The sequence below is a fragment of the Zosterops lateralis genome, assembly GCF_965231275.1.
Source record: "Zosterops lateralis genome assembly, chromosome: 1".
Lineage (NCBI taxonomy): Eukaryota > Metazoa > Chordata > Aves > Passeriformes > Zosteropidae > Zosterops > Zosterops lateralis.
The window spans coordinates 31,476,436-31,503,127 of NC_139762.1; the positions used below are offsets into that span (position 1 = coordinate 31,476,436).

Sequence of the window (26,692 nt, forward strand, 5' to 3'; positions counted from 1 at the left end):
AAAAACTAGACACTCCTCGGCTATATTTGATACTAGAAAATAGAGTACCACTTTCACATTTATTCCATAGGGCCTCATTCCAGAAAACACTTCCATGAATAGAACTCAAAGGCACTGCTTATATGAATAAAGGTGCTTATGAGTATTTCCAAGAATTGTATTTGTTATCTCTGTATTTGAAAAGCTAGAATAGTTTAATTTATTCCATTTTAAATTATTATAAAAGCCATGCAAATGCACCTAAAGCTTGCCTGGCTTAATTAAATTATTATCAATGCATTTTTAGTTTAATAAAAGAAATTTAAAATAAGCCTTAAATTTATAATTTTTGAATCCATTTAAGTAATTATCAAACAAGTAATTAGTGAAAATGCATTATCTTTGTTATTTGAGTTCAACCAGATTTAAGTTAAAAGATTAGGGTTTTTTCCTTTTTATAATTAGTTATAAAATCAGGGTCTAGTAAAAGAAACATGTATTCCATGTACACTTACTTTCACATAGTATATATTGAAATTATAAGGCCTGTAAAATAAATGTTGAGAATTTCAAATATGGCTGATGTTGGAACAGGAATGATAGATCTAGGATCCTTATAAATGCTATTATTTGAGCAGTATAATTTCCTCCTTGAATGATAAATGGCTACACAGACTATAAAGAAGGAACACATTTGTATCTTGTTCTTTCAGTAATAGCTTCAGCTTGTTGTCCTTCAGGTTGCTTCCAGCAGCAGCATTATAATTTCGATAGTATGTAAAATCAATCTTTCATTATGAAAAAGCTCTTAGGCAAGTGCAATGACACCTGCACATTACCAGTAATGAACACCAAGCAAATTTGTAATGAAAGAGACCTTCATGTGCTGCCACACATCAACAATCCTGTCTTGTTTCCCTGATTAGTTTTGCTGTCTAAATTTTCAGCATCAAGTCCTGAATGCTTTTGATTCTTCATACCATACAGAAATTACTCTTCTTGCATCACATCTCAATGCTGTGAATTTAAATGGTGTGTGAACCAAGTTCTTGGCTTCTTTGTCAGGTGATTTCATCCTGTTCATAATGAACTGTGCTATTTCTACATGGACTGCAATGCTGGGGGACCAGGGGAAAAATAATGACACTCAGAGACAGGGATTTCTGTCTCCTCTGCTTTGTCCTGTGATGCATGAGAGGTGTGTGCACAGTGGGTTGTGTGTCTCAATTTGTACATCTGCTTACCCATCCAAGGAGTAGGAAAATTTTTGCTGTCCCTGCTGCTCACTATGCCCCCCTCTGTTTAAGTGCTGGAAATGGAGGGTAGTGATTCTCTTCTTTGAGAAACTAGAATAGGTAAGACACAGCTGGCATGCAGCTCATCACTGGGGTAGACTCAGGCTAAGTGAATTGGAAATATATTCATTATGTGTAACATCTTTAACAGTAGTCAGTTTTGGTTTTAATATGGTTAGAAAGCAGAATTTTATCTTCTGAGTCAGAAGAACAAATGAAAAAAGTGGCACCAAGATGCCCAGAGCACAATTCAACTAGCATCACTTTAACCATCTAAAAATCAGGCATCTGCTCCAGGGTAGTATGCTATGTTTTTCTTCACTACTCAATTGAAACTGGTGGTCTGAATCACACTCTGACTGTGCCTACCTCATCTGTCTTTCTGTTATCTTGTGGAGGCATTCAGTGAGATTTATGGTCACCCTTCAAAATAGTGTATATCTAATTCTCTGGTAATTTCACTGTAGCTGTCGTATTGGTTTGCTTTCATCCCTTTAATTATCTGACAGTGCAAAGTTCTTTTTTAGCAACAGAACACATACCCATATACCGACTCTTAGAGATCAGTGTTTTAATTCTATACAATTCATTAATAAACACTGGCAGCTCTTTGAAGGAAGTAAAAAATTCCACACACTCACTGTTGTAGTCTTGTGCTTAATGAGATTTTTCAAGCAGATTGGGCTGTAGTCTGCTGTGGAAAGGTAAAGGATCTCTGAGTACTTCAAACAGAAGAATGCTTTGCAAGAACATGGCTGTGATGGAGATCTCCTGAGTCTTAGGAGTCTCAAGTTTTCATAATAAACTCATGTCTGGCATTCCTATTTATATCTTTAGAAAACCACCCTTCAATTTCTGCCTGTATTTTGGCACCTCTAGGCAGTTATGTTTAATATTATATGTTAGAACAAATGCTGGATAAAGCCATTGACATTCTGAAAATCTTGTAAGAGGAGAGCTCTTAGGAAATTTAATATCCTCACCCCAGAACAGGAAAAGTAATCTTCCAGGTTTCAGGAGATGGATGGCTGTATACTCTATTTTATTTTTCTACATTGAGCTCAACAGTCCTAACTATCAGTAATCATTTCAAAATCTCTGCATTGCTATTTTTAAAAGCATAAAGAATTTCAGTATTATAACATGATATGTGCTAGAAAAGGTCAAATAAATGGTCAGCAGTGGAGATTTGCTGCTAGAAGTACATTGGGATAAATTTGAAAGTAACTTTATAGTGCAGAACTACTGGGTGAGTGTACAGAAATTTACTAAATTACAGATTTCAGCTGCTGAAACTTTTAAAAATCATATTCCTATTTATTTTTTCAATCCAGTAACCTCAGAACACAGCAGTTTATTCAAAATAGAGATCTTGGATTTAATTTCTAAAAAATATTTTGACATTTTAAATGTATGTTTAAAACCCAGCTGCTAAAAACAATATATAGGCATTTTATGTCTTTCTCCCTTTTTGTCAGCTATTATGAGACTGCACAAATTGTGTCAGATCACTGAAGGGAGGCAGCTCTGATTAGAGAGCAAGTGCTACTTTGTCTGTGGGAACTAATCTTTGGAAGACCATGAACAAGAGAACTTCAACTGATGTCCCTCATTTGCATCCAGATGTGTCCATTTCTTAAGGAATTAACATCATCCAGAGATAAATTTAGAGCTCTAGCTTTCATGAATTTACCTAAGAGTGTCATGTATGTAAAACACATTATATGTAATGCGGTGATACTAAGTATGGTGTCTTAAGGCCAAGGTTAGTTCATTAAAAACTGGAGTTTAACTTTGGGTGTAAAAACATCTTTGCAATGTAGAGGTTAACTGCAGAAAACCTGTTTTTAACCAGAGCATTGCAAGTTTACTAACTCCAGGTACTTTTTGGGCAGTTTAATAGTCAGTAAATAAAAAATATATATATCACAGGTGGAAAAAGAAATAAAAAGCGTAAATTCATAAATTTTTGCCTTGCTAACAGATACCTTTTGGGTTTGGATCAGGTCGACTGCCCAGCTTTCTTCTTTTCTTTTTATCTAACTTTTTGTTCAGAACTAATCCTGCTGCTTCTCTCACATTGCCATAAGAGGCAGTAGAGTCTTCTCGACTTCCAGTGCCTTATGCCTGAGTTGAATACACAATAAGATTTAGGAAAAAAACGTTAATACATGTTGTTATTATTTTTACCAACCTAACAATATGGATGGTAGCTAACCATACAGATGCACTTACTTTCTTCATTAAGTAAATCAAAAGCATTTTCTCCTTGAACACAGTCCTTGGGGAATCTGTGCCTTTTTGATGATGTAACGAAGAACAGAACAATACTGGAAAGGTGGCAGACACAATTGGACAGGGATATAGAGAAAGCTTTAATTTATCTTGAGTTGGGAGAACATTTTCTTGAGGAGCTCATATTCATAATGACTGTGTAAAACAAAAGTAAACTAGACATACATCAATACACACTTGGGCTGTGATGCTGTTAGATGTCATAAGTGAAAATAGCTTGTGACTGTTCAAATTCAGGGGCTGATCTAGGAATTATTTTTCTGAAAGATGGTATTTTGCTCTTTTGGGTCCTCACAAAAGCAGTGTTTAGTCACGTTACATCTGCAGTTCTGGACATGCTTTTAGTTCTGCTGTAAAACAGAAACAAGGTGATAAATGTTTGGAACATTTAAGTGATCTCAGGAGTTGAAATGCTGACATAATAAAGTCAATAGCAGAACTTCCATTAACTGTAATGGGGCCAGGGGTCTGAATCATCATCTTGGGACTTTGATCAAGGGCGATGACATTTAACCCTATTTTTATTGTAGGTAAAGCTATCAAGGAACAAGGTGATTCCTCATCGCTAATTGTTCAGAGCACCGTTCATAGCTTGGAAAAGTAGCACATGTAGGTGTTTCAAGGATCTCTTGAATTCTTTACATATGTCATGTTTTGAGATCTGCTGAAATGTCTCACAAGGGAAGAGAAGGAAAGCTGTTCATTGTTTCCCATACCGTCAGCAGCTATAGCTGTTATCATATGTATACATTAACATACAGAAATAGTACTCTAGACGTAAATGGATGTGTTATATTTTTTTCTTTCCCCCCTGCTGTAATATGATGTATTGAGGCTTTCAAGCTCAGTTATTTTAAGTAGAAAAACAAAAGTGCATCACCAAACCTTACTGAAATGGCAAATTATAGGCTGCTAAAATGTTTAAGATGCTGGGAATTTTAGTTCTAAAAACAATAGAAAGCTCTTGCTATTCCCTTTGATTACCACCCATGTCTTTATTTTAACTGTATGCTTTATAAATCTACAGATTATTGCCTTTATAGAAAAGTTTGTGTGTTATTCAAGATGACTTGTAAACTTGACTCAATCTTCCCTAGCAAGGGAAACAGGAAATACCAGAGAACACTAGACTCAGTAAACCTATAAAATTTGAGAATGCAGCCCATTATTTCTAGAGACTTTTCACATAACACTTTGGGAAGCAGTGACTAATTAGTTTTTGGCTTTAACAATAACAGTTTGAGGGGATTTTTGGTTTTGTTTTTATAGCTTTCATATTAGGTAGAGGAGGGAAAGTGACTCTGAATGATGAAATATTGGCAGTGTATACACTTGCTTCTCAGTAGGAGCTCAGCTCTTTGATCCCTAGTACAATTACATTCATTGCCCAAGTTTTATTGCCATGCCGGGGAGTTAACAAGCAGCCGCTACGCTCATGACAGCATCCTAATAGATTTTTGTTCAATAGGTAATTGAATATTTAAAATTAATGTCTTAGATTCTCTGGATTCTTGGTAATAATTAAATGTTCACAGCATTTTTTCTTGACTGCTTCACAGCAGTAAATAGAGTATTTATATTGATCTGATCTATCCAACACTTCGGCAGTCCTTCTGTGTGTTAACTGCAGCTAGAGAAACACTTTAGTTATTGTTCCTTTTTTCCTGTCTGAATGCTTTGTTGAGTGTTATTCATTGAATTGATAAAAAGGCAAAGCTCAACTGACAGAAAGCTCCCCAGCTTCCTGAAGAATATTTAAATTTGTACTTACTTTGAGTTCTTCCTGTAAGAATGGACTTCTTATCAAGTACTAATGAAATCTGAAAGTTGTAAATATGATGGAGGCACATGTAAATGACAATTGATAACTTTCTTTTTTGTTAATCACTTCTGTTATTCATTTATCCCATAATGATCCTTTAGCTGATATCTCAGCTAATTATAGGAAATATTCTATGGGTAGCTTTTTGAAATTGAGTGGAGGAATTAACTATTATCCAGTGAATAGAACAGATGACTAGAAATCAGAAGGACCTGATTTCATTTGTATTTTTCCTATTTTGCTAAGTAGTCTTGGAAAAATGACTATAGCCATAAGTGCTCTAAGTCTTTTCATTTGCCCTTCTAGATTTTCTTTTTTGAATAAGGGTCTGCCTTTTATGTGTGAAAGGTAGCAGCTGTCACTAGTCAGAGAAGTACACACTACAGTAGTTAAACTACAGTCAGTGTGCAGTTTTGTTTTTTTTTTTAAATAAAGCTTTACATTCCAGAAGATCTTAAAAAGTTTTTATGATTGTCCTGTATATTACAAACTCACAATGGGATAATGTAAAAACATGGGCATGAGCTAAAATATAAATAATTGCCCATGAACATGAAGGTTTTATCTGCCAAGTAAATTATGTAATGTCCTAAAGAATAGGGTGCTGGAATTTATGCTACTGGATATAACTTGTGTCATAAGTAGAAATGCAAAGAACTACCTTTATGACAGAAAATTTTCATATCATCCCAAACCAACAACACTTTCTTGTTTCCAGGCTCAACAGGCCTCACTGGAATAAACTTCTCTGCAGATGGTTTTAATTTTCAGGGTAGTCTAATAGATTATGCTCTTTTGTGTTCTCCAAATAATCCTAGCATGATTATCATACCTTTTGGGGAAGAAAAAGAAAAATAATATGCATATGGCTTTATTAAAGAGATGCACTTTCTATTACAAAGCTAAACTAAGCTAAAACAAGAGGAAGTAATAGTCCATATGTTCTATTTGATCCAAATTTGTTTGATCAGTTGACAAGAAGAGATTCAAGGAAGGCAATTAGCATCAGGACAAACTCCTTTCTCCAAGATTAAAGAAAGTGCATAATGTCAGGTTTCTTAGTGTTTTGATTATATAGAAAATGATTGCTTGATTATGACAATGGAATTATAAAAGAACTTTAAAAAAGGCCTCTCAGAACATTTTCTTTACTTATCCTAACAAACCTTCATTTTGGCAAGAGAGAAGATCACTCCATGATACTGAATAAGGTCTCAAAAGGTTCAAGAAACGTGGACTCCAGCTAATGAGCTGAGTCCATTTAAACCTGCGTAGGTTCAAAAGCAATTTCTGATCAGTATATAAATCAGTGACTTCACTGCTGTATCAGACAATGTTTAGAGCAGAACCTACCAGCCATGGATGCCCTAAATTGGTGGTGCCTAACCTCTGGTCACCTGCAGAACTGCAGGACATGGGTAATGGGCTATTCAGTTTCCTCTTGCTGTTGGCTTTGATTTTAAGGTCTTGATTTTCTACAAACAGATTTAATCAATTTTTTTGTCAGGATGTTGTCCATATAGTATGACTAAGTGCAATGACTGAGTTGGTAAAATTCCCTGACAGTAGCACTGTGGCAGGTGTTAGAAAAATTAATGTGTTCAGGTTCAATGATTGATATCTGCCTTATATTTTATTTCAATCCTGTATTTTACCCATTTTAAGATAAACATTTGGAGTGCAGCCCAAGTAATCTTTGTCCTGATGACTAATCTGGTAATGCTGTTACAAATAACAAGTAGTGTTGAAATACTTCATGAAGTTTGATAGTCACGTGTCATAGAAACATAGAAATAACAGTTTTTGGTGATGAAACACTTTCTGATTTAAGATACTGTCAAAATGAGGTTCTCTGGGTAACAGCAGAGGTAACTGAATAAGTAAGAAAACTGAGGGATGCCTGTTCAGATGTATACTGAGAGAGAAAAGCCATTAAAAAAGCATTAGTTATTCAAAGTTTCCCCTGTCTGGTTTTATGTTTGTAATTTGCTTGTAGAATTATAGGAACAAGAGTACAGGATACTTGAAAAGTAAATATTTTTCTGAATTCCTTTATGTTTGTAAGGATGAGATATCCCCTGTCCTGAGAGCACTTGTAATTCAAAACCTAGATGGTTGAGTTTAGTTTCTGGATGCTGTCTAAAAATCCCTTCCTGTTTGCTGCAAAAGTTATTGAAATGGAGTCTGTTACTGTGAAACCTGCTACATATCTAGAGCAGTTTACTTAGGAAACTACTGAGGTATTTATTTTTCTGGAAGGTGAGAGGTAAAGCTGATGTGATGGAAGTGAGTGGCTCCCTCATTCTGAAATCTTAGACCAGTTTGTGCTAATTCACTGATGGATGTGCCTAAACACATTAATAAGGCTAAAATAGACAGAGGCACCCAATGACGCAAGCTGGGCTGGGGATAATGGAGTGGCAGAGGGGTTTACTGAGGATCTGCTCCACTGGGAACAGAGCCTTCATATCCTAATTAGAGCCCTGTAAGCCTCCATTTAGTACTGGAAATCCAGTATCAGGTTTACTGAGCTGATTTTAATTAAAACTGATGTTAGCCTCAACTGCATGTGGGTCTCCGACCAAAATAAACTTGTGTAAGTGATGTGTGTGTGCATATCTACGTGTGCATACATATCTCTCTGTTATGCTGGTGTTTGTATTCTGTTGTGCTGAAATCTTCTGTAATTAAGAACAGATCGTCCCTGTTTTTAAACTAATTGTCTGACTTTGAAGGGAATACTGACAAGTTATTTTTACTTCTATGTTATCACCTGTCATGTTGAATCTAGTACCAGGTGAGGGCTCTGTGAGCCTTATACTGGGAGAGGTGGGAGGGACATTTGTGCTTCCCTGGTCTATAAATAACCATATTTGTGTAACCATTGCAGACCCAGGTGTCATACTGTAGATGAATAGAGAACTACTCCTACATATAGAGAGGACCATAATATCTCAACAAAGGAAATAGGGTTAGGGGGGTTGGTTTTAGATACCTGGTGTATCAACATAGATTTAAAAAAAGACTGCACTATAAAATATGAAGGAAGACAGCTGCTTTTTTATTTCTAGTTAGGTAGAATGGGATATTCTTAACTAGAAAACGTATTTCGTATATTTCAGTATTTAAAGTGTGTGAGAGAGATACCCACATGGAATTGAGGAAAGGAAAAAAAAGGAAGAGAGAAAGAGGTAAAATAGTGGCATGTTGAAACAGAAGAATAAGTCTGCAATTAGATTGTCTATATACCCTTAATTTTCTTCCTTTTCTCTTTGTGCATAGCCATTTCGCTTTCATTGTCATGACTCTTTCTTTTTCCTCCCCTCCAGAATGTGACTTGTTTGGTAATACTTGATTGATGATCTAGCTGTATAGGTGGCTGTGTAAAGATGTCTCATTCTTTCTTTTTTGAGCAAAGCTCTAACTTTATTTCCCACCTACCCTTCAATCCTGCACTAGAAACAGAATTTTGTGTGTTTTCTAGCATTTTTGATAGTAGCTATTGACTATTTTATCTAAGTGTTTCACAGATTATTTTTGTCCCATAATGGCCTTAAAATATGAGATTGTGTTATTTGTATATTTCACTTTATAGCTAGACAACTCAAACTCAGGGCACTGGTGCTGAGTTACTTAGACTAGTTCTGGTTGATCTACATAGTCTACCAAGAGCTGTATAATAAGATGTTCTGCACTGTGCTTCCAGTGCAGAATTTTCCTGAGAGAAGAACATGGTTGTGCTATATTAAGACAGGATAGCTCTGACTTGCAGAGCATTCTGCTGTTCAGACATATCCTCAGAGGTTATCTAAAATAGTAATATAGCTACCCAACTTGAAAAATTCTGCTTCTCAAAGTACTCAGTAATTGTACCACTATGTATCAGGTCAGATCCATTCTACTTCCATTGCAAATATCTCCCTCAGCAGAAAATCAAAACTTAAACCCCAGGGAAATCGTATCAGAACATTCAGTTAGAAAACAGCAAAAACCCCAGGTGCTGCTTAGGATAAATTTGGCTTAAACTCTGTGTCCCAGAGAGGTCCCATGCAGTTAAACTGTGCTGTCCTGAGCTCTCACAGTAGCATCCTGGGCACACAGACTCTGCTGTCTTTGGGGGACACAGGAGTCCCAGCACAGGTTCCCAAGGAGCAGGGAGCTCTGTAATGGGCTTCTCCCAGTTAGCCAGTAAGAAATGCTGTGGTTAGACATGCAATATCTGTTCCTCTCTCCTGCATTAGTACCTTTACTTGATAATTCAAAAGCCTGCCTTGATCCCCTGGGCAACCACAACACTGAGGTAGATGTCCAGGCTCTATCCTCCATATAATTCAGGAAAATCTTGGTATTTTGAAGGAGAACATGGGTAAAGGCTGATGTCTTGTATATCAGAGTGGCAGCTCTCCTGGGGAAACATGAGCTCCCTTCCTGCAATCAACCTAAATAATAAACCTATTGCAAACCCCAACAATTAGCAGCTCAAAGGCAGAGCTGGTAGTTACTCTGTTCTTGTTGTGTGTTAATGGTTGTGCAAACAGCTAGCTTAAACCACCTTTAATTTATTCTAAGGGTAAGCTTCCTCTCTGAGGAAGCCTAACCATAGAATGTGTTGGGGTGGAGGTGAGGTTCTGGTGGTGCCACCTCCTGACAGAGGAGCTGGCAACAGGGAGACCTGTTGATCATCACTGCTTAGCTGGAGACTGCTGCATATCACATCAGGTTTTCACTCTACTCAGTGTCATGCCAGTGTAAAGGGAATGGAAAGATCATTAATTATCCATTTCCCTCTAGAGAGAGAAGTTCTTACAGCCTGCTCCAGCCAGCAAATGGCGACATGCAAACTGCCTAGGCCCTGGGCAAAGGCCCAACAATGTGTGAGTGTGCCTTTAGTCTTTCAGACAGAGGGAAAATGTCTCACATGGAAGCTATGGGGTGCTGACCTATAGCTCTCTCCTTCCCTGGGACTTCAGGAATCACTGGTCAATGCCTTGAGCAGGAACTGTGTAAAAGGGCAAGGAGAGAATTCAGATCTCAGGAAGTGTTCAGCTTCTGTAATCAAGAGGAAGACTTGCAGTTTCTTTCCTTGTTCACACGAAACTTCCTAACTGAGTAAAAACACAAGGAAGTGTTCCTTCAGGTGACAGTCTCCAAGCTGAGCATGGGTAATGTGGAATTTGGAAATGAAAAATGGCACAATACTCTGGCTCCTGACCCTGCCACAGCCTATGTTAATTTACCCGTGCTGACTCCACTGGTTGACAGCCAGTAGCCTGTAGCCCACAGACATTCTTACGGTCTGGTTCACATTTCTGGCAGCATCAGTAAGCTCAAGGAGTCCCAGTCAGCTGTGGGCTAGATGGGCCTTTTTCAGATGACAGAAACAGTGAAAAATAAAAGTTGGAAGGGACCCCTAGAGGTCTTCTGTGCCCATATGTGTCTTAAAACAGGTCTACTTTAGTATATGATCAACAAATAATTTTCTTATTAGTCCACTAAAAGTGTTGGTTTTTTCCTTGCAGAATATTCAAATGGTGGTACTCAGATCCATAATTCAACAGAATAGTGATTAGGTGGGAGCAGTAAAAGACACTTCTCTGGTCAAGTAATATCTTCTCTGGCAAGCTTTTTTACCTGTTTCTAAGATTGTGGGAGTGTTGATTCTAAGGTAGTAAAATTGTTAGTGATAGGGATTTTATCTGGGCAAAATAATTTTTTATTTTGTCCAGATTTTCTCTCAAAAAGTGCTGTCTTAGCTGGCTCAGTCGTTTTATTTATTTTTTTGCTCCCCCACACCTTGAAAATTGTGGGAGGCAAACAGCTGAGGTAAGGAACAGATGAAGTTTTTTTGCAACTGTGAGAAGTGCAGGATAATATAATAAAACCGTTGGATAACCTGAATGGTAGGTTCTTCACTTGCTCTGTTCCTATTCCAGAACGTGCAAAATCATGGTTTAATTGGAGTTTTAGTCAGTGTCTGGTAAAGTCTGGGAGCTGAAGGGGCTGAAGCCTCTCTTTGTTGATACGGGATCAGTTCTGAAATGGCTTAGGAAGAGGAAAATCCGTTTTGATGTACTACAGTCTACATCATGCCAGTAAAAATGATCCTGAAATGTATTGTTCAGAATGTATTTTCACATGACACCAGCGTGTACAAACTTTTAGTGGGGGCTGCAAGGCACATGGGTAGTATGGAACTCTCAAACTCTGAAACTAGTTTTTGACTTTTGTTTGAGAAGCACACAAGAACACAATGTAATAGTCTGGACTCCATTACAAATTGATACATCTCAGGTAACTTTATGAACTACATTAGAGTAACTGGCTGTATATTGTAAAAAAGACTAACGTGCACTTTCAATAAATGAACCTTAATATTCATTTATTGAATGGCCTGGAAGAATTTTATCTATGTGATATGGAATGATGACCTAACTGTGACATTCAAGATCAAAACTTGCTTGCTGTGCTATATCAACCTGATAAGAGTGCATTTTTTAAATTATTACTAGGTTATATATCCAGTTTATTTTATAGTAATAATCGGTAGATTTTGAATGTTACAGTATTTTGGGGTTTATATTGTAGGGCTCCAGCAGATGGCAGAGGAGACAGACTTTGTAGAGGTGAAGGTCTCAGGTACCCTGTTAAATTAGTACAAGAAAATAAGTTTTATTTGAGCTTCAGCAGACCTGCCAGTTTCCCTTCATTTCACTCAAGTGGAACTAGTGTGTAGGGTTTATGAGGGCTCACATGCCCTTCATGGTTGTTGGACCTTAGTTTGTGAAAATAAAACATACTGTAATAGAGGTTGCCCATTTCAGATCTGGAAGGATTACAAAGGTCTTTTTTCTCCTGTAAAATTCAGTCATTGATTTTAGATTCAGCACCTGAAGGAAAAATAGCCTATGGGGACAGTCCTGCTCTCTAACTTAAAAATATTTCATAAAAGAAGCATAAACATGAGGGGCTCTGATGTTTGTAGGCAGGAGCCAAGGCCTGTCTCTGTTCTCATTTAAATCACAGTAACTCCCAAATAATAAAACTGACATAGTCCATATGCATTATTAAGAGGCTCCATTTGGTCAAGATTCCCTGTCTAATCCCATAGAACACTCAATAAAGCAGCTGTAGAAATCTCTAGGTAAGTAAGAAATTGCCACATAAATTAGTAGCCCATACACAGCCCTAGGTGAAACTTAGAAAAGCAAAGTATTTTTCTGACCACCACATTTTTCCTCTTTTGAAATGGGTTTGTAACATGCTCTGGGCTCACCAATGAGAGCTACAAACCTCTCACCTGTAGGAAGAACAGCACAGACAGAAATGTGAACATACAGCTTGTGAATTGTAGTCTGAATTCTCTGAAATTAGCATGAGGAGATGTTAAAAAAAAGGAGAACAAGGAGGGGAAACAAAAAAATATTGCAACAATCGTCATATTTTTCTGGAAGAACCATTTGTCAGTGAGGTAAGAGAATCCGTATTAGGTCATGCTGACATGAGAATTTACATCCTCAATGTGTCCCTCTGGTATATCTCCACTTTCTCACTTAACTTCTTCACTTAAATAACTATAAATGGTTCTGGATCTCTTCTGATCTCTTTTGCAAAGCAACATCTGTGGCCACAGCAGTGTTTTTCTGGAAGGCATTCCCTTCCCAGGGAAATTACTTTATTCATCAGCTTGACAGCTAAGTTAGCAAATTTGTCCTTGGGAGATTCTGTGCTACTTTAAAAAGATAACAACAGAGCAACTCTGTTGAATTCTTTTAGGGACCATGGACAGCCATGGTTAAATAGGAAGTGCTGTTCAGGAGAACAGAATTGCTCTACCTTATGTCAAGAGCTGAAATTAGTTCTATCATTTTATGCTATTGGTAGGATCTCTGAAATAAGTTGTGAACTTTAAGTGAACAAAGAGGGGAGTAACAACTTCTTATGCATGCTGCACAAACAAGGCAGAGCTTGCCTTGTTGACTGAGGCCTTACATTGATGGTGGAAAATTCCTGGCAATGTTTATCTGAAGAAATTGTTGTGCTGCTGGTAACCATATAGTGAAAAAAACAACATATACGTAAGTGAAAATTTTAGTTGAAGGAACTACAGCTGCCATCTTCGTCAAGAACATAATATCTTGGTTAAATTATTTCAAGTTGTTCTTTCCTCTTTTAATTCTGATGAACTTGTTAGTCCTTATTCAGTTCATAAAACCGTTTTTGAGGAGCTTTGTTGCATGTTCTCAATGGGGAATTACTATCTAGCCACTGTGGGATTCCAGGTGTTTGTCAAAGATCCTTTGGACAGTAGATGTCATCAGCCCTTCCTGAACTGCTGTAAAGATCCATCTGTCTTATTTATTTGCTGCTATGTCTAATTTTTATTCATGTTTCAGTTTGAGCAATCAAATAATTTGTCATGTGAGTAAATGAAATTAAATGGAATTGTGTCTTGGTAATTTCACAGTAACCATATTTACCTACATCTTTTGCAATGTTTTAGTATCAAGGGAAGCCTCTGGAAATTTTAACTTTCACACATTTTTGTGGTATTATTGACTGGGATTGTGAAAAATGTGAGTTCACTTTATATTTACATGTGTTATATCTGAGAACATAGACCCAAAATCCAGTTTTTTAGTCCTTCATGGAATTCAGTCTACACTGAACAATGACAAAAGTTCTTGAATTCTACACAGGAGTTTTACACATTATAGGAGAGCATAATAACGGATGAGTAATGGAATGCTTGGCAGTGTTGCTGAGCATGCCTGTGTTGCTGAGCATGCCTGTTAAACAGAAATTTGTAGCTGCAGCAAAACTAATTAGGCATTTTTTAGTAAGACAATAATCGTGTCAGAGCCAGCAGATAACATACTTACTTCTAAGCAGCTTTCACTAATCACAGAAGGTAAAATTAGTTATTAGTATTGAATCACAACTTTCCTTAAGTAGCAGTCTAAATCTAATTACTGTAAGTTACTTTACCTTCCACTTAATACTTTATTGTTGTCCACAAAGGTTTTGGTGAACCAGAGGCTATTTATACCTCAGTTGATGATGTGCTGTCTTTTTCTTCAGTACATTTGTCCAGTTGATGTGGAGTGATCAGATACTAATTCAGATACTGATTTTGCAGCTGAGAAGTTCAGGACTCTCATTAGAGTGAAGTCTTGTATCTTGATTAATCATTTGATGTATTTTGAGGTTGGTTTCAAATTTGTGTAAACTGGCATGACTTCATGACCTTCCAAATTCAGTGGAACTCATACCTACATTTGTAGGAAAAGAGGACTGAGCAAGAAGGGAAGAAAAAAAAATAGTAATAAAGTAGCTTTTTAAAAAATAAAACCTTAAAAGCAATGCATTTAATTTTTAAAATATCAAAGTGCCACAGCTATAGAGAGTATGTCACCTTCTACCAGGTTCCTGTTGTCTTCAGTAATACTATGACTGTAGAGTCTTTAGAATAGACTGAAGTCAGTGGAAATAGAATTAGAGCAATGCTGAAATCTTCCAAAAATTCTGTTCTAAAAATACTTATGATGTCTTCTGAGTTCATTTATGTGGCGAGGTCATACATTTGAACTTGAACTCAGTGCTCAATGCCTTTAGCTCTCCAGCTGGGAGTATTGGAGAGCTCACAGAAGAGGTGATGTTGATCTCCTGTTATCTCCACCACATGCACACACACAGCTTCCAGGATGGGCAGCTCACTGTGGCCTGGAGAAGCCTCCATCCCTGCAGTGTGGAGACTCCATCCAGTGTGAGAGGTTGGGAGCCTGGGGTGTGCTGTCCCTGCCAGCATCTGCTGCCCCACTGCAGTGATGAAGGCAGCTGTGCTATGGTGGGTGCTGCAGTGTGTGCTGGACTCCAACTGGCATCCAAAGCCTGTAGTCCTCAGGAATGGAATACAAATAGACAGATCTGCTGCCAAGTCTATGTTGGGGATGGAAACCAGCTCCAGGCCTTTTAAATTTGGTGATTCTGGAGCACAACCAAGATCCTCAGTGTGTAACAGAGCAATGGCCTTGCAGAATTCTGCTCCTGACACATTTGGACACAATGAACAGGTCTAGTTCAGACTCTGAGGGGTGGTGAGGCAATGGGGCATGACAACAGTACTGAGGTTTCAGTTTTCTCTGACCTTCATCTCATCTACATCACTTTAAAATAACTTTGTAAGAATTTGTAGTTCTGGCAGCAAGTGCACAACTTATCCATAGATGTTACAATGCTATAAAGTAAATAAAAAAATTTTCTGGCTCTAGGCTGGCTGTAGTAAATTGCTACAAAAAAACTAAAAATAAATAGAAACTTTTTAAAAAATAATTTTCTCTCCTCAAAATGGAACTGTGTATAGTTTTAAATTTTTTTCCCCAAGTATCTAATGGAAATTTGTTGAGTTTTGTTTCATGGTTTCTTTTTTTTTTTTTTTCCTCCAAAAAGGAGGAAAAAATACTTTACATTTGAAGATTACTGGTGCCAGCATTTCTGTAAAAAAAGGTCAATATTGCTCCTAAGTTGAGAGAACAGATTCCCTGCATCAGTTCAGAAAATTGCTGAGCTTTTCTCCTTCAGTCTTTGTGGACTTGTGCATGAAGCTGTATTATTGTAAGATAGCAAGCTCTGATCCCCACACATAGTTTACAAAAGCATGCTTTGACCCAGCTTAGGCAAAGTGTTGATCCATGTGGCAATTTCTTCACTGAAGTGCAAAGGGTCTGGGTTTAGGTCTGAAGAGTAAAACATGTTCATCTTTAAAGCTGAACTTAGCCTGAGTTTAAACCTCTGAGAGATTTCTGTTGTTTGATGCCCACAGTGCCCATGTCTGCTCTACAGGACGCTGTGCTGGTTGAAGGCTGCTTTATCTGGGCCAGAGGCTTGTTACTTTCCATCTGGGGCTTGTTATTTCCAAAACTTTGCCAGAATAAGGGCTTGTGCAAGTTCTGCACTGAAGGCAAAAACATATAAGACATTCCAGTAGATCATCTGACTGGTGTTCTCCTCAAATGAAAATACCTTCTACTAGCAGAGTTCTGCAGGCTGTGGACACCAGTGGCTTGATTGCAATGGGAACTTCAATACATCAATACCAGCAGGAGCTGCATGTGGAGCAGGTAGTCTATTCATGGCTTGAATTTATTAGCTATGCCTTTAAATTCACCAAAATAGGCTGCTTAAATAAACCTGTCTATGGTTGACCCACCATCATAAATTATTTACAGAATAAAATATAAAACCTATGAACTTGTAAATGTAGATCTCAGACGTAAGTCTTCCATTGAAAGGTGATTTCCTGACTCATGTGGGGCACCACAAAAGGTGGAGGATCTCAGTGTGAGAACAAAGGACCATTCATGCATGGGGTGTCTCAGTAAGTTCTGACTTCTCCACAGAAGTTTTATTTTTCCTGGGTTATTAAAAAAACAAAAAAACAAAAACAAAACCAAAAACAAAACAAAAAAACAACAACAACAAAAAAACCAAACAAAAACAACAACAACAACAACAACAACAAAAAAGTCAGTTGCAGCAGGTTCCCAGGAGTGTGTCCAGTCAGGTTTTCAGTATCTCCCCAGATGGAGAGTACACCAGCTGTTTTGCCAAACTGTTCTAATGTTTGATAACCTTTTCAGTATATGGGAGATATTTGGGTTTTTTCTTTTTTCTAGACAGAATTGGCTGTATTTCAATTTGTGCTCATTGCCTCTTGTCCTTTCATGGAGCACCACTGGGAAGACTCTATCTCCTTCTTTACTAAGGTATTTATATACATTCACAAGATCTCCCTAATCCTTCTTTTTCTCCAGACTAAACATTCCCAGCTCTCTCAGTCTAATTTGAATGACAGATGCTCTACTATGTGACCCAAACTGTACTTGTAGATAGCAGACAGTCCCATTTAATCAGCTACTAGTTAATAAGGTTTTACCTAAACTCTGCTTAAAAGGACTTGCCATTTAAAAACTATTTAATTTAGTCAAAATAAACTACCTTCTTTGAAGAGCAGAAGAGTCCCTGTGCTATTATTTCTGTCAAGGTTTTTTTGATTTATTCTGATTTCTTTTTTCTTTATTTTTTTTCATTTGCTTATTATTTTATTTAGTTTTACCTGTTAGTAAAAATCTACATTAAACAGGAGAAAATTGTACCTGTTTTGCTAGTCCTCACCCTTCATTCCTGGGAAAGTGTGAGAGAATCTTTCATTGCTCAGTTCTGACTTCATAGTCCAGTTAAGGAAATGCCCGAGAGACGGTGAGGCTGTATTGCCACCCAGAATAAAAGTTATGAGTCAGTCCCCAAAACTCAGTAAGCTCAGAAGCTATTTACTGAATAATTATATGTTGTTTGAGTATCTTTAGGACAGTCCTATGTTTGCTTTCTTTTTTTAGGCTGAAGATTTATGTCATGTTCTCAACTTCATTTGAACTTGTGAGGTAAAAGTAATTATACATATTAGAAACAACATTTTTAAGCATTGTATTTTTCATTTCCATATATTTATATAAACATTTCTATGCATATATACATACATATGTGCATATGAGGAATTAAATTCTTAACTAAAGTTCAAACTGTTCTGTTGCTTCGCGTATCTGTCTCTCAGGTCAGCTCAGCGTCAGCTGGGCCACCCTGCTAGCTGTGATACGCCCAACAGTACCTTTGCGTGGGTCTTGGCTCCGCAGCACCTTTGCCTTAGCTGTCTCGGCCGTGGTTTGAAAGAGGGGACACTCCGGAGGCTCAGGGAGAAAGGTTTTATTCGGGTAACTCAGGGGCAGTCCCTGGTTCCAGGCCTGTGCCTCTGGGGAGTGACCCCTGGCCTCGGTTACAGGGGGTTTTTGTTCCCCCAAAATCTCAGGGGTGGATACAAGTTACAAGACCAATCACACAAAGCCAGGTGGGTAAGGTCAAAATGCAATACACAACATTAACAAATCAGGTGAATTTGGGATGTGGTCCTGTGAGACCCACCAATCCCTGTCAGACACCTCTCCTGAAGGTTCTGGGGCCTGGGGGATGGTGGACATGTGGGGGAGAAACACAATGGGATGGGGGAAAATACAATAGGATGATCGAAACCCAGGGCAGAGGATTAGAGTTGTCTTGGCAACTCTTATCAACCTCTGATAAGCACAATCCAAGACAGGAACTTTACCAGGCTAGGGTTAAAGTCCAAATCACATCAAACCTACAACTAAGAAACTTATGATACCATTCCAGCACCCCCACACTGTTCAATATGTAGGGAAAAACAGAGATAGTATGCAAGGAATCTGTGATAAGCTACATGATGGATGCAATTCCATCAGCCAAAAGATGGAATAGCCAAATATAATTTTTTTGCTGCAAGATTATTTGTCGCAGGACATTTTGTGGAAATTGTCTCCTCTTTAGATACAGTAATCCACTAAGTACAACTTCATGGATTTTATTTTTTGGGAAAATTTTGTTTACTTTTCTGTTTCTTAGATTTGATCATATACAGGTGTATGTGAGGCATAATTTATCCCTCCAAACTCAGTAGTACAACTCTGAGCAGAATAAAACCAAATGATTTCTGTGTCATATTCTGCACTTCTATCTCCTTATCTCACCTCAAAATACTACAAACTATGCTAATATTTTACGACCAAGATATGTAGAGTAGAGAGGTAATTCTTTACTAACACCCAGTAGAAATTCAACAGGTCCCTGAATTACATTTAAGGGATTGAGAGGGAGCTTTTTTTGGTTTGTTTTATTTTTCTTTGGTCTATAATATTTTCCCTGTAATTTATTGCAGCAGATGTGAGCATCCTTGCTACCAAGCAACTTCTTTCCTGGCTACAATGTAAATACATGATTCATTGTCCCTATGGAGCCTCCAGCAGAAGCCTTTAATAGCATCACAGTTAATTATTAGTATAATGTTATGGTGACATATTTTTCCTTTTGTTGGTTGGGGATGCCATTAAATGAATGGGAATGGCTCACTTAGCAGAACTTGTTAAATGTCAACTTACTTTATCTTAAGGCATAGCTTATCTGAAAAGTGACATTGCAAACACTTCATTCGGATTACATTAGATTTATTATATTTGTGAGGTTTTGAAACTCTAGAAGAATAAAACCTATTTACATACAGGCTGAACAAACAGTGCCAAATATAGCTGTATTTCAGAGAAAAAAATCATCTTCCTTTCTTTTTCTTGATTTACACACACATATATATACATGTGAGTAAATATATATATATATTTAAGACTTTCCATTTTTATCAGTCTGTAAATACTAGGTCATCAGCCCAATTTTTTTTTTTTTGAATGTGCTATACATCTGATTTTTTGCCTCTACCAGATTTTGCTGCATGAGAAGCCTGTTCAGAGCCCCAGAGCCCACTGAATCCTTGCAAGCAATGAAATAGGGCAGATGGGAGTGGACAGTCCCTAATAGACTAAGTAATCTACAGCAAGGAGCTGCTCCTGTGTTTGAAGGCAGAATTAATAAGTCAATATGCTAGCTGATCCTTATACTTTTTAGTGTGGGAAGGACAATTACTGTTCCTCTATTTAATTTACTCTTCTCTATGATTTTCATCTGGACACAACTTGAGCTTATTGAAGGATGTTTTTGAATTCTCAAGCTCTCCTTACTAGGTGAAATTCATTAGTATTATGTTTTCAGGTGGGTGTTTTTCCATGTAATCTCTCTACAGCCTCTGAGGATTTAGCACTTTCTAGTGTCTCGTTTCTGTTTCAGCTGTTCTTATCCTTTAGCATAAATATCACTTCGGGAAAAAAAAAGGAAGAGTGAGAAAAAAAGAAATCTACCTTGTTGCCTTTGGCAGTAGCGTAGATGGATCAGGTCCAGCCAGGACCTGGCTGGTCAGAGCAGACAATTACTCTTTGTAGTTACATCTGCTTTTGTGAAGTTTTGGTGTATCAGACTTTATACATCTGTGTTTGCAAAAGCCACAGCTTTTTTATGTTTAAGAATTCAAAATATCCTTAAATAGTGTTCTTCAACAAGGGATTTCCCTGCAATGAAACTGCTCATAAGTGCAGGCGACAGTGGGACATTTTTATGAGATGTGAACTCAGATTACTTCTATGAAAGATGGGGTTTTTGATAGGACAAGTTTAAATGGTGCACTGCCATGCCTACCATGGCATTTGCAGCTATGCTGCATATTACGCAGGACTGAGAAAATAAGCAGTGTGGACGAGAAATGGCAGAAATACTTGATTCAGGTTATCATTAGAGATGGTGAAAGGCATGAAATTCAGCAGATTAGTCAAATGTTGGGCAATCTGTACATCCACTGCTTGGTTTTAGAGGCACTTTTCTTATACCTAGATTGTAATTTGGGGAATTGTAATTTGGCTGCATTGTGAAAATATGAAGAAGAGGTCTGGCAGTTGCTGTAGATCTTTGACACATTTTTACACTTTCAGGGATCCACCTGAACTCATGATACTGAGGTTTGGTCACTGGCTGTAGGTTGACTTCTTTGGCTTTCACCACACATTGCACGTCCAAGTCTTATATAGCCAGCCATGTAGCCAACCATGTAACCAAACCTGAATGCCAGACTGCAATGCTTTTACATCAGTGGGTATCACAGCTCGAGCCCATGGCACTTGGGTGCATGGTCATTTTTTATGGCTTGAGGCTATACTACAGAAAATTTTAGATATAATTTTAAGGAAATAATGTATAATTGGAAATGTATTGTTTTCTTACAACAAAGGAGCATTGTGTTTGTGTTATACTTTCTGTTAGTAAGAAGGTGATTATACTTGACACAAACAGCTGTTTTACCCAAACACATATTTTCCATATGGAGTCCTTTGTGGGACTCCGAGGCAGTCCTGCTGAGAAGGACATGGGGTTGATGGTGAAGGAGAGGCTGGACATGACCCTGCAATGTGCACTCCCAGCCCAGAAAGCCAAACGTGTCCTGGACTGCACCAAAAGCAGAGTGGGCAGCATGGCAAGGAAGGGGGTTCTGCCCCTCTGCTCTGCTCTGCTCTGCTCTGCTCTGGTGACACCCACCTGGAACCCTGCATTGAGTTCTGGGATCCTCAGCACAGGAGGAACATGTATCAATTGGAGTAAGGGAGGGAGGAGGGCCAACATGATGAGTATTTTGCAATAGCATATAGTGAAGGGATAAGGGGGAATAGCTTCACACAGAAAGAAAGTAGGTTTAGATTAGATATTAGGATGAAAATGTCACTCTGAGGGTGGTAAGGCACTGGAACAGGTTGCCCTGAAAACTTGTGAATGCCACATCCCTGGAAGTGTTCAAGACTAGGTTAGATGGGGCTCTGAGGAAGCTGGTTCAGTGCACCTGGTCCAGGAACCTGTCTCTGTCCATGGCATGGGGGTTGGACCTAGATGATCTTTAAGGTCCCTTCCAACTCAAACCATTCTATGAGTCTATGATTTTGAAATGCCATAACATGGTAAAATCAGGCTCATACATGCCTTCTACTTAGTTTTAATAATAAATTGTCATGTTGGGTTTTAGTGGTTTTGATAAGCTTCTGAAACAGTAAGAGATGATTCACTTTTTTATTTATAACAGAACTGTTTATGGTGGAAGATTTTTATTGAAGCAGTAATTCAACTAACAGTTGCATTGTCAGCTCTTATCTCTAGATAGGAAAACAAAAGCAGACATTTGTATTGTACACATATTTCATTGCTAAGTGCTATGGGAATTTCAATTTGTAACCTCTCAAAGTAAATAAATAACTTTTTTTCTCTTTCTGTTTAATGATTCTTCCCTCCCAATCAATCAATTTTTCCTTTGACATCAATTTTATTCTATTTTTGGAGCTATCAGTTGTAAGTTGCAGCAAGCAATTTCCAAAGGGTTCAACAGATGTGAAGTCTTTATCCTTCAAGTCAAATTGCAAATTGCAGGGAGGAGACTGAAGAATTTGCACCTTTGCCTTGGGAAAGCTCCAGCAGTTAGTATTTGATGCTTGACTCCATCTTGTCTGTGCCTCTTTTAAACTGGAACAGGAACATCTCCACCAAAACTTCTCTCTTGCAGGTTCTTCTCCCCTAGCAGTGAGCACCATGAGCTCAGATAAATTCCCAACACTAGTACCAGAAGCTTTATAGTTTGAACGAAAGCTAAGATCTTGCCATAGCTGTGAGCCACATCCTTTGAGAATAAATTTCATATAAATATTTCTTTATGAAATATGTATTCTGATAAGTAATTAAGTTTGTTGATTTCTCAGGTTTTCCTACTTTGTCTGTATTGCAACAACTTTCAGCACTTCTCACTATTCACTGTGATAATGGTTATAATAAATGTTTACTAAAGTAAAATAAAATACAGAAGATATCTTCTGATTTTTCACTGGACCTTAAACTGTGAGATAGACATATACTTCCTTTGGCTGCATTTTCTATATGCTCTTTAGGATGGGATGCAGGGATGGGATGCAGGGGTGGGCTCCAGAGATGATCGAGCCAGTGGCTGAAGGAGTCCAGTGGTTCTACCAGGAAAAACAGCTCAGTCCATGTACTTTACTTTATTGAGAAGTATGAGATACATTTTGACTTTCACAGTCTCTCCTGGAAGTCAGACGTTTTGAGCTTTGGGCATCTAACGTTCAGCTTCTTGTCACAAAGTGTATAATAATTAAATTTGAAAGGTTTTGATGCAGTGTAATCTGAAGTAAACAAACTTTATAAAAAGAGTGATGGCAAGATGTGTTGCACATCTTATATATTGTAGAAATGTTGTGTGTCATAAAATGTTCCATCAGTACATGTTTCAAAAGAAATTTCATGCTTCATGCAAACACACATCCCCACTTAAACAAAAGTAAATAAAAATTGCTTTCCACACAACTATAGACAATTGAAATAGCTTCAAAATGGATATGTTAAAGATTTAAATTTAGTGAAATATCAGTCTTCCGTAATTAATGATGGTATGGTCATGAATTATTATAGTAATTTTTAATCTGGTGTATTGATCATACTGAGTAATTTGCAAATGTGGTTAGTTACTGAGCTGTGTGGAAAATTTCTGCTTGAAGTGGAAAGATAACAGAAAAGAATGTGAAGTTAATTCAAACAATTGCAAAGTATCTGGAATTAGGACACGCTTTGTTAGTTTCATAGTTTGGACTTTTTTCTTTTTTTTTTTTTCATATTCCAGTGTTTCCCCCTTCCCCCCCTTTTCCTTTTGTGCTCTGGGATAATTTAGAAATAGCTAGTGATCTCATCGATCCTGTCAGGTGGTATAGTGAAGTAAATAAGGTCATTTAAGGCTTATCTTTAATATGCAATGTCATTATTTTTTCTGTGGGTCAAATCTGCAGGGCTTAATATAATTTGAAGCAGGTTTAGTCCTGTCAGCCACTGGCTTAGATTTTGAATAGAACTTTAAAAATGAAGAGTACATTAGTCTTTAGAAAAACATTCCCCAAGTATTATATATAAATGGATAGCACTAATCCTGTCACTTTCTACTCTGTTTTTCCACAGTAACTTTTCTAAATCAAACTCTATTTCTTTTTTCCCCTTGGGTTTTCTTTTCTTTTTTTTTTTTTTTTTTTTTTTTTTTGGTAGCTTTTTTTAGAAGTTGGAGGGGTGTTTGGTTTTTTCCTATTTTCCTGCTTTTGATTTTGCTATTCTGCATGCAAAATCTGTATATTGCCGAGAACCCTCAAACTCATTTTCCTGCATCTCTTGGAAGTCACTCAGCATTTCTCAAGGTTATACTCAGTGTTAAAATCATCACAGTTGAGATTTGTTTCTAATTTTAGATGTGACACCATCTTTTGTGACATGATGTGACCATATTTGTGAGGAAGAGGTTAGGACAGCAAGAGTCATATCTTTAGCCTTGTGTTTAATATAAAACAACAAAGATGAGGAAATCTCAAAAGAGGTGATTTTGCTGGACTACTGTCTCTTTATTCTCATATAAATAAGAAATTACAAAGCAATCCAGGAACTTTTGCAACTAAACTGTCAAGATTTTCTTAAAACAAGGGTAGAGTGGAAAAATTGACATAATAGTTATTACTATATGGAAATATGGAAAACACGGGAACAGCTGGCTTGATGCCAGGTTTAGTGATGATACTTTTCACACCAGTTCCACTAGTATGTTTGCAGAGCTCATAAAAGAGATCTTACAGCTGAAGGCAATGGTACACTGTAGGCATGACCCAACCTTCACTGCATACCTCTAACATTAGCTCACTACGGTTATTTTAAGCTTTTCTTTTAATATAACCTAGTAATTTCTTCGCTATTTTTTGCTTAGTTGGTATAAAGCACCTGTAAACACCAGGGCTCAACATCCTGGTAGAATGATAGACGTCACTCCCTTCTGTTATTGTTACTTCTAGAAAGTTTATTTTATCATGAAAACAGACTGAGTCACTCAGATGAGCTTTTTTTTAAAAAAAAACACCTTGCATGTTGATGTTATATCTTCTTCTTGAGCAGTTTAGCTTTCTACTGCTTGATATTTGTTAATATTCAGCTAATAAAGGAAGACTGGTGCCCATCTTGCAGATCCATGGATGACAAGTTCTGTGAGATTTTTTCAGTCACATGTAAGTGAAAAGGTAAAAGTTGCTTCAAAATAGTCTCCTATTGTCTCTGCAGCACCATCCATTCACATTGTTCTGAAAGTGAAAAATAAAAAGTGCCCCTCCACAAGAACACAGTCTTGAAATGAAAATGTAAGGATTTAGTAGATTTAGATAGGAAAGTATCCACAGAGAACTGAAGGAATTGTTGAAATTAGGACACCTAGATATGTTCAGAAAGCCTTGCAGCATACTTTGCAAGCTCCTACTGTTCGGTGACATTGAACATATACTTTTAAGTCATTGTATCTTGTTCAGTCTCAGACTGATAAACAATGTGGTTTTTCCCAAAGTGCCATTTTTCTGTGTTTGTTTTTCTAGCAGACTTCCAAGTTGCACAGTAACTGTCCCTCTTCTGCAACCACCTTCCACTCCTCCTTTTCTATTCAGGGTGCAACTCCCTTTCTGTGCACAGTGGAAAGAGTGTTTTCTGTTATGGAATAAAAAGCCTTTGTTTCATGTTTGCCAAAAATACAGTTTTATACCTCTCTGTTTTCCATTTAACAAAGGCTAAAGCTGCCTCTGGAGAGATTACAAATGGTGAAAATTAGGTATACAAGCCTTATAGTATATTGTCAGTGAGTGTACTTATATCTACTTTGACATGGTGAGTCAAAAGGATTTCAACACTTTTTAGATGCTTTTTCTTTCAGTTGGGATTGCACCAATTTATCACATGCAAATGCTGAATTCAAGAATCACTTAAATAACAGGAGCTGTTATTTAAGTGGCAAAACAGGAGAGGTCTCTACCAGTTTGTTGGCTTTTAAAGAGCTAGACATTTCCAAGGGAAAAGAGACACAAGGTTAAGAGCAATGAAACTTAAAATGTAAAATGATTTCTGAATGCCATAATCACCACTGTCCTCGCAAAAAAAAAAAAAAAAAAAAAAAAAAAAAAAAAAAAAAAAAAGGAATGAGATGTGACAAAATGGTCTGTGTTTGAAGTTTACTTTGAATTTGAGGACTCAGAGAGAGAATTTCAGTAGTTCAGACAACAAATCCTGCAGCATCTCTATAGACAGAGGAAAGATGAAAGTTTACAAGCACAATAAGAAAACAAGCAACAAAGAACACATTCTGAATTAGATTTGATGAAGAATGTTCAGGCTGTTAATAAGTAAAGAAATTGCAGTGCACAATGTCTATTAAAGGATCAAAGAGGAAGAAGCAAATGTGCGAAATATAGTGATAAATATAGACTGATGAAGATTAAAAAAAATTAGTGATCAGAACCTTTTGGGAGAAAAGATTGTGGAGCACTCTTCGCAGAAACTATAGAAAGTAAATAGAAGAGAAAAAGCCATAAATGAGAGAGGCATTCATCTATTCATGAAAAGAATGGCTGAGCTGATAAATGTTTGACATGAGCCGTTTGTTAAGGAATGCTTTGCATCTCTTTTTGAGTTCTACATTCAGCAGAGATTATGGCAGTTAAAACCTTGTGAAGTGAATTCTGAATTAGTGGGTTTGGAATAAATATGAATTCTGAGTATTACAGGGTATTTTCTTAGCTGGTAGCAGACCAGTGAAAGAACTTTTCTTGCAGAAGCGCAGGCTGTCGGCGAATCTCTGAAATGTCTCCCAGCACATGGCACTACAGGAAAGGAGCAATGGCAATGGTAGTACAACAACAGAACAAAGCCACAACCTCTTCTTTTGTCTGATGGGAGGCACTTTATGTTT

The 26,692-nt window shown here is 37.4% G+C and overlaps 1 protein-coding gene across 13 annotated transcripts in view; it reads left to right on the forward strand.

Moving 5' to 3' along the window:
- HDAC9 (histone deacetylase 9) overlaps window positions 1-26,692 on the forward strand; it is a 459,263-nt gene that overhangs the window by 145,262 nt on the left and 287,309 nt on the right. The window contains exon 1 of one of the 13 annotated variants that reach the window (XM_083872062.1): window positions 17,808-17,828. The exons of the other annotated variants lie outside the window; for them this stretch is intronic. The gene's annotated coding sequence lies outside the window, so the exon portion shown is untranslated. Of the gene's footprint in view, window positions 1-17,807; window positions 17,829-26,692 lie in introns of those variants that run through there. 13 annotated transcript variants of the gene reach the window in all.